At 35.5% G+C, this 9590-nt stretch overlaps 1 pseudogene across 1 annotated transcript; it reads left to right on the forward strand.

Moving 5' to 3' along the window:
• The first annotated feature begins 623 nt into the window (after nucleotides 1-623).
• Nucleotides 624-1444, forward strand: LOC308494228 (intraflagellar transport protein 52 homolog; annotated as a pseudogene). Its single transcript has one exon. The product of its transcript is annotated as an intraflagellar transport protein 52 homolog (transcript).
• The last annotated feature ends 8146 nt before the right edge of the window (nucleotides 1445-9590 follow it).

Here is a 9590-nt window from a genome sequence, read left to right on the forward strand (position 1 = left end):
CACTCAGCCTCTGCCTTTGCTAAGTGGCCTTGAGTACCTGGCCGTGGAAATGCTGGGAGGTGTCAGGTAAAGATGGTGATCACTGGGCCTCAGGTAACCATGGAGAAATAGCTTTGGAGCACCATTCTTTTTAATGCATACAAAAAGGAAGAATTTACCACCAACAATGTCTATAACTCCAGAGGAGACTTCAGAACAATTGGAAGATTCAGAGCTTAAAAGATAAAATTATATATGAATAGTTAATTGGGGTGAAATTGTAGATGGCAGCTGGGCCAAGGGAAAATATTACTGTAGCTGAGTTTGAAGTCTTGAAGAAATACCTGGATAGTGGTGGAGATATCCTTATGAGGCTAGGAAAGTGTGGGAAATACAAATTTGACATCAATATTAACTTTCTCCTAGAAGAATATGGAATCATGGTTAATAATGATGCTGTTGTAGGAAACATGTATTATAAATATTTCTATCACAAAGAAGCTCTAGTTTCCAATGGAGTCTTCAATAGGCAAATTAGCTGAGCTGCAGAGAAAGCTGTGCCTGGAATCATTGATGAGGAGAGCAGTAGAAACAACATCCAGGCTCTTACCTTTGACTATCCTTTTGGTGTCACATCCAGTGTCATGAAACCAGCAGTGGCTGTTCTGTCCACAGGCTCTGTCTGTTTCCCACTTAACAGACCCATTCAGGTGTTCTATCACTCGAAGAACCAAGGTGGCAGTTCTTGGCTTATGTCACATGTTCAGTGACTGACATTGAGATAAAGAAGAAATGAGCAAAATCACGGATGTTGCTTTCGAGTGGCTTATAGCAGAAAACATCCACCTAAACCAGATTGATTCTAGATTGTTTGGACAACTAGAGATGTCCAAACACGATACTGCCTGAAACAGCCACCTGTCAGAATGGCTTCAGGTGTGTCTTCAGGAGGGGAATGAGAACCTATGGGACTTTACCACCCTCTTTGACCTCTCTGTTTACCTTCCTCCCCAAGGTCATCAAGGCTCATGAATAGCTAAACATGAAACATGAACCACTCCAGCTCATCCAGCCTCAGCCAGTGGTTTTCCCTCCCTGTTTCAGGGAATTGCCATCTCCTCCACTGGAGCTGTTTGACTTAAATAAGACATTGTCCTCTGATAAGGCACGGCTTGCTTAGATTACCAATAAGTATACTGAAGACCTGGAATTTTATGTCAGGAAGTGTGGTAACATTCTTGGAGTAACCAGTAAACTACCAAAGGTCCAACAAGATGACGAACATATCCTCGAGCACATCTTCTTCCAAGTGATGGAATTCAAGAAATTGAACCAAGAACATGATGTTGATATAAGTGAAAGTGCATTTCAGAAGTATTTTCTTTCTCCTGATTTTTTTTGTAAACTTTTTAAATTGTTCCTCAATTCCTTTATCAAAATTGTCTGTACACTCTTTCTTCTTTGAGCTTTGGAATGTTTGTGTATCTTTTGTAGTGCCCAGATAGGCATAACATCTCTAACTTAGAAGGTCCTTATGTAAGACATGTTCCTTTTTTTAATTAAATCCAATTGAATCTGTACTTTTATAATTTATGAAATATGCTTTCATTGAAATCTTTTCTTTCAACTCTTCCGCCCCACATATATATATATATATATATATATATATATATATATATATATATATATATATATATATATATATCCTTATTAAATTTCAGCAAATAAATCCAGGAGCATATTCAAAGAATAATACCTGGTACTCCTTTGTTAATAGAAATACATTCAAATATTTAAATAAACATTAAGTATATCCTGAATATTAAAGAATTTAATTTTGCTTTGACAACCAATCTTTTTCTTTTTAGAGGTACATTTAACACATTAGTTTACTAAAGTGATAGAAATGTCTTGCTTTAATTCTATCATATTGTACATGATCTTTCAAATTATAGTCTGTATTTTTTCACTTTGTTTCATTCTTCACTTTTTTTCATTTTGGTATTCCTTATGAAAATTTTATAGTGTTAACTTTTTATTTTAATGCCTAACATTATAACTATAACATCATATAAAGCACAATCCTTTAATTATTGAGAGTATTTATTGAATTCTTACTGTTAGCAATGATGAGATTAAAACATTTCAACTTCCAACTTTGCATAATTTTTACTGTCCTACCCATTTTTTTCATTAATCTCTATGAATATTTAAATATTCTTATATTTCTATACCATATTTTAAATTTAAATTATATCTTTTAAACCCCAGCCATAAAAGCTAAAATCAGCATATTTGCATATCTCCCACAACTTATTCCTCTTTTTTACTCCTAAGTATAAATACATATATACATAATATATTTATGATGCATGTATTATATATAAACACATCGATATTGTCAAGCTGTGTAACACATAGTCTAGTCCAAAGCCGAATTTATCAGATTTATTTTAGTTTTAATAATTAAATAGGTTCATTGTGTACCATTAGTCCTTTGGTCATAGTTTTTGTTTCATTTTAAGTCATCTCCTATTTAGTTATATTTCATTCCCTCACAGTTTTATCAAGAAAAAAAATAAAATGTTATTCAACATTTGTGTTACTTCTTACATTACAAAAGCAAAAACCAGATTATATCTTCACATATTACACTAAAATGAATTTTAGGCTATTATACTAGAGATAAATATAAAAACAAAAAGTTTTAAATCTTAAAAATATATATATTTATTGGACCTGTGGTTCCATAGATTTTATAAAATCGATAACAATATCACAATGGTAAAACTTGAAAGATATTATTATATAAAATTAAAAATAGTTTCCCTGTCAAAACCCCTTAAACAATTTCAAAATAATACAGACAATTAAAATATTTACAAAAATATAGCATATTTAAACTAATATTCTTACAAATAATTAATTCTTATGGAAATTATTGTTGAGGTTTTCATTTAAAAGGTCATTTGCCCAAGGTATTAAAGACTTTACACAGGCAAAGAAATATAATTCAGGCATTACAGATGAAAGGAAAAGTTTGAAAAAAGAAAACTATAGCTGGAGTATTTAGAATAATTTGGAAGGAGATAAAAGATTGCCATTAAAAATGTGATGATTTAGAAGTAAATATGAATATATTAATCAACTGATTAAAGGATCATTAGAATAAGGGACCTGATCCTGCCTAACTTTCACAAATTACCTAGTTATCTAATATTTTTATTTTCCCATACTCAAGTTTGATTATTGCTTTGTAAACCTGTCTGAATTCCAAAACCATGCTTACACAGTTTCTTATCGATCATTTTCTTGGAGCCATCTAAAATACTGAATAATATTCTCATTTACTAAACATCTAAACCCAAATTAAATACATGTTAGGAGATTCTCCCTGCAATAGTCTTTCTTGTATAGGTACTGGAAGAGAGCAATATCCAAATAATTATTTTGATGAGATAAATAATAATGATATTGATTTTCATCCATTCTATTAAGAAAGAGCAAGGCCCTTTTTGGCTCAGAATCCACTGCCCAACCAAAGACACAGGCAATTTTAGACCCACCCAAGTGAAAGAAAAGTGGGAAAAGAAACAGAGCTTGAAATGTTACATTACACAGATGCTGATTGCACGGAAGCGCCCAGGGTCAACAGAACCTACTGGCCTGCAACAACTGAAGACAGAGTGGTTTAATTTGTGGAAAACCATTACTTTGTCCACATTGCAAAGGCAAAAGCTACTGCCAACATTAGGAAAATTCTGCAGGCCACAGCCCTAGCTACTGTTCAGAATACAGGCTATCACCTAATCAATGTGTATGACTCCAGGTCACCCATCCATCTTCCTAACCAGGCAAGCAGTCACACTATGAAAAGTAACATCTTAAAAATAAACATGGGTGACATATTTTACCTGTAGGCAGAAGTTGGCACCAAATATCTAACTTTACACCTCTAACATCTCCATCTAACATCTACAAAGGGCTTTCTCCCCACTCTGACTTCCCATGTTATAATAATAGAATATTACCTCAAAAATGCAAAAATTTTTAAAGCTTTTCTCATTCTGGGAAGCAATCACTCTTATTTTCTCACAATGAATTTAACATTCATAATAAAGAATATTTAATTATAGCAGCAGTAACCCATTTGGAATAGAAGTTTGATATCTGCTGTTATTTTTATAACAAGCTAGAGCTTTTTGAAGATTTTTTTTTTCCAGAAGATTCAAGCAATTCATTAAATGAGTTTGAATCTTCAATTAGGAACAAGGCACTTATAGAGGCTTGGGGAAAAAGGTACTTATATAGTGGCTTCAGTTTTACTTTGCCAGATAATGACTTAAACTACAACATGTCAGAGAGGCTAATGAGCTTCTAGAGCTTTCACCAAAACTTCATGAGCTTAAATCACATCTCACTGTCTCTCTAACCCATATCTGAACACTCCACTGGATGTGTAAAGAAGTGCTTAAAGACAAAGATATTGTTTTGAGGCTTTAAAATCCTTATAATACAGACACATATCATACAAATTTTGATAATCATCCATGGATATCAAAGATAAGCTGTCATGGAATACATAGATCCCATAGAAACAGGCTCCAATTATCAATTTTACCACTAATATATCTAGCTTAGGAAAATATATTAACCCAATTCTGTGTATAGCAGTTTATTTTTTCCTCCTCCCACAACTGGAAGTTTCTCATGAAAAGCAAAGTAATCATTTTCTACAGCACTTTGTAAAAAATATCTAAAGTGATTTTTAGCAATCTCAAGTGATGCTTTTTCTTCACTCATTTTTTTCAACAAGATCAACAATATGTTAATTACATTAACTTCCAAAACAGTTTTGTAGCAAAGTAAACAAAAGAAAATAAACCAGAAGACAGCAAAACCAATCAAATACGCACATAAAAAAATGGCAAGAGAGATCACTAAGTTATCACTGTTACACATTTTCAGTATCAAATTTTACGTTTTAACTATCACTCTGATCAATCAGCTGAAAAAGCACTAACACTGAGATACTATATTTTAGTTATTGTGAAATGTGGGTTTTTATTTCCAATGCTCTTACACTTCAAAATTAGAAATCAAAGAGAATGAAGCGTACTTTTAAAAAGTGCTCTGCTTTAAGAAAAACAAAGTAACTCAAAAGTCAATCATCCTCAGGAAAGGGTACTATCTGCACCCACCTTCTAGGAATTAAAACAATTTTGTATAGCAGAATAAGATACTTCTAAAATGTCAATAGACAGCAGGTAGAGATCCCCAAAGACAGTTTTAGAGGACATAGCTTGGAATATCTAGAATCTCCGATAAGAGCATCAGATCCCAGGGTGAACCCTTTCATTGGGGAGAACTTACTTAACAAATAAGAATGTTAAAATAGTATGTGCTTAGCCAGGGGTAGCAACATAATTTGCTGGCCTCCATGCATATAACAATGTGAGGGCCCTTGTTCAAACATCAGGGGGAAGGAACAAAAAGCTTTTTTCCCTTTTTTCTACCATGTCTCTCTCTCTCTTTCATCTTGTCTAGGTTTTTTAATTTGCCATTTGATATTGCACTGTCTCCACCATGAGAATACACACAGGTAAGTGCAGCCCTTCACAGGAGCACAGGACTTTGGTGGTGAGTTACCACCACCACCAATCTGTGACCAATCACCACCCTCTTCTCCAGCCTCCTCCATGGGTGGAGCGTGTCGGCAGGGGCAGTAAGCAGGTGGCTGAGAACCTGTCTTAGGGTCAGGGGCAAATAATGGGAAGCTGGGCCCTGCATAAACTGAGAGTCCAAGTCTCCAGCACCATGTTCCATTGTCCCCTGAGACTTCATGTACAAAGCACAACTCCAAAAGTAAAATTATCAAAAATTTTGATTCATTAATCACAGACATGAAACCCTAAGCCCTTTCTGAGTGTGTGGCCCTATGTGACTTCCCAGCTTCTAGTCCCAAGGAATCAGCCCTACGTCCAGACTTAGACCAGAGTTTCCCAACCTCAGGACTATTGGCATTTGGAGGCAGATAATTCTCCTTTTGGGGGGTGGTGGCGTAGGGTGGAGGGGTGTCCTGTGTACTGCAGGATACTTAGTTGCTGCATTCCTGGTGTCTGCCCACCAGGCACTTACCCAGTCTGGCAATCGATAATGTCTCCAAACATTGTCAAATAGCCCCTGGGGAACACAATTTTCCCCAGTTGAGAACCAAAGCCTTAGATTAATATCTACAAAAACTAAAGATACCCATACACTTCTAACATTTCCCTAGTGATACTCAGAGAAGGTAGAGATTCCAAGACCTCCATTTACCTTATGATAATGATTTAGCAGTTACCAGGTAAAGAAATAGAAGCATCAAAAGATGAGTTTTATGACAGTTTTTGGGTGCTCAGGGCTAACTCCGTACCAGGCCATCTCCGGCCTGGGACAAAGAGCTGGTCACTCAGCTTTGAAGGAGTGCTTAGGAGGGAGATATGCTCAAAGGACACACTGAATGTTTTCTAAACAGAAGGCACGGAGTCCAGTTACTACTTACGTATTTCTTATTTCCTCTGAGACAAAGACATCAAGCAGTTTTCCCCGAAGATATAAGATCTGTTCAGAATTCTCGTTTGGATTGTGAAGGCCTTGTAGAGTTAGAAGCAGTAAAGAAAGATCAGGTGGCTTTAGGAGGTTTTTAACACCACTGGTGTCATTGTCTGGGACACACAGAGTCAGAAAGAAAATGTTTTCCCTTATCAACTTCTGTGGTTGACATACTAATTTTTAGTAGGTTATATCCTTATATGTTTATTTTCCTTGCATCTTCCTCATTTAAGTACCAAAATTCCAGTACATTATTTGGCTTAATATGATGGATCAGCAGCTTCTTTATCATTTTGACTCTTTCTCCAACACCTTCCTAATTCCCCCTCCTTTTCTCCCTGCCTTCCTCTATGCCCTCTGTGCCCCTACCAGAGACCCTCTTTACTTCTCAGCTTCAGCTACTCTTCCTCCTTCAGGGTCAAATCAGGATCTGTTCCTTGATGAAGGGCTGGGTATTCAGGGACAAGTACAATAAGGTCTGCTAAGCTCTCATTCCAGAATTACATCCTGTTTCTCTGTACAAGCGCATGGGGCTGCCCAGGATGTACTCAGTCCGGCATATTTTGCACTGCTTTGTCTTTCTTCATGATGTGCCCATGCCGACTGCTTACCAATACACCTGTTAAACTTCCCTTATTTGTCCTGCTCTCGATCAAATGTAGCTTCCCTTATGAACCTTGTCTCAGCATTGCATTCCACACTAATACAGGCTTTCTCAATTACATGAATATGCCTTGGTTGCACAGCATATGGGACATACTGCCTGGCACATAGGAGTCAGTCAGTGACCATCTATGAGGGGGGGAAAAATCTCACATTTTAAGTTACTGTTATATGTTGCAATGTTATTATTTCTGTTATTCTTTCCAACTATATTATAACTCTTAAGAGCAGAAGCTATCCTCCCATGGCTAAATTAAGCCTGAATAAATGAATGCATAATTACCACTTTAATTCTATTTCTTAGTTTGTTCCCTTCTCAAACTGAAGCAGTCATTACCAGAGAGGTTTTACTCTCTATTCTTATAATCTGGATTGGTCCCCAAGTTCAGCTTTTCCCAAGCTCTCCAGTCAAAGAAGAAACTGAGAACATTGACATTTTCTCTCTGCTTCTTGCCAAATGATCGACAACCTAACCAGCTCTTGGATTTTGTATTATTGGCTAAATAATTATCCCACTGGGGGCTATTTTTTCTGTTTTATAGTCCAAATAGTACAGAGTGGGCACAAAATAATGTAATTATTATTGTAACAAGAGGAGTACAGTCCATTATACTTTTAAAACAAAATTAATAAGCATAAGAGAAGTACTTGTGTCTAGCTAGAAGGAAACTGAGAATATTTTGTTACAGGTATTCAGGTAAATCCGAATTGCATAAATGATCTTACAACAGCATGAATAAATTGGATATCATTTGTGGTCTGATGGAATCAATTGTCTCTTTACACTGAGAAAAGAACAGCAGTATAAGATTAATAAACTGAACTTGTAAAAAATAAAATAATGAGTGAACACACAAAACATAATGAACAGTTGTGGTATAAGACTAGCAAAATAATTTATGAGGGAGCAGTCAACCTATGTGGTGCTAATTAAAACCTATATTTTTTGGAGATCTGCAAATCAAATAATAATTTACCTATGTATCAAGGGAAATATTCAACAGATATAATCAACTTGGCCAGAAGGAGGAGGACGTTACAGCAGTTAATATAGACCAGTTTTAATTATGAGTATATTTTGATTCCTAGAACACTTGTTGACCTACCTTTCATCACTGCAGAAGAATTATAAGATATGTAAGACATACAATGATAAAATACATAAAATACATGTTGTGATTCTGCCTTTTACAGTTTTGTCTGACTGTTCCAGGGATTGATATTAGACTATCATCCAGTCTCTTAGAATTAAGACTAAATGTTCAAAAAAGTTTAAGTAAAATGATTTTATGGAATGAGATCTACTAAGTATGACCCTAAAAACTAAGGGGAAAGAATTTGTTATTCTAGTTTATTTTTCTTTTAACAGGAAGAACTCATTTCGAATAGAATCTGGGTTTTAAAAAAAATTTGAACATATAATTAAATACTCTTAAGTAGTATGCATATATCAATTAAGAAAAATTAGAGGAAAGGGGAAATGATGCAGCGAAAGTGACCAGATAGCAGGAATTTTTATGTGTCAATGAATGGCAGGAAGATGGGCTGGAGGAAGAGCGGTCATGACATATTCCATCCAGAACAGATGGCCCAGGGAGAGTCCACCTGCACCAGCAGCTTCAGAGGAAGCTGCTACCCTAGTAGATTGTGAAGGTAGTGTGTTTTATGCTTCCAAGCTCATAGTCACTCAGCAAGAGACAATTGCCATCAATTTATTCCAATTAGTGTCACATTTTTTTAGCACGACTGAATTCTGCTCAACACAGAGATCCACAATTTGTAAATAAACTGTTTCAAGATTCTATGGGGGTAACATGCAGTGTGAGGACAAGGAAAGTGTTGGAAACTCCTTGAACAAGTAGATTGGGTTTGCAAAAGTTAAGTATCATACAGAAGTATCAGAGAAGAGAGCACATTTTCAATCCTAAAATAGATTTTCTCCTTCTTTCTCTGTCTTCCATGTTCAAGAAAGAATGCACTTAAAGGTGCTTGTCAAAGTTTAGACTTTAATGAATGCAGGGCAGCCAGGCTTGAAAATGACTTTCTGGATGTGTTCGTGGAAGCTTAGTGTGTTGTTCTAATCATATGAGTGGCAGCCAGAAATTTTGGGTTTATCTTCTCCTTTGACAAGAACTCACCAATATGCATGACCTTTTTGCCATCCGGCTTTCATTTCTACCTGTAAAAATAATACAATAGACATTATTAGCATAAAAATTACCATTATGCATAATGAATGCATCAGAAAACATCCAAGTAACTAGAAAAAAATTACTTTTTGGACGGCAAATGTTTCTATCATATCTTGGGAACAAATTACAAATGCAAAGATGTGACCTCTTATGTGATGCGTA

This window comes from Rhinolophus hipposideros, assembly GCF_964194185.1.
Source record: "Rhinolophus hipposideros genome assembly, chromosome: 3".
NCBI lineage: Eukaryota > Metazoa > Chordata > Mammalia > Chiroptera > Rhinolophidae > Rhinolophus > Rhinolophus hipposideros.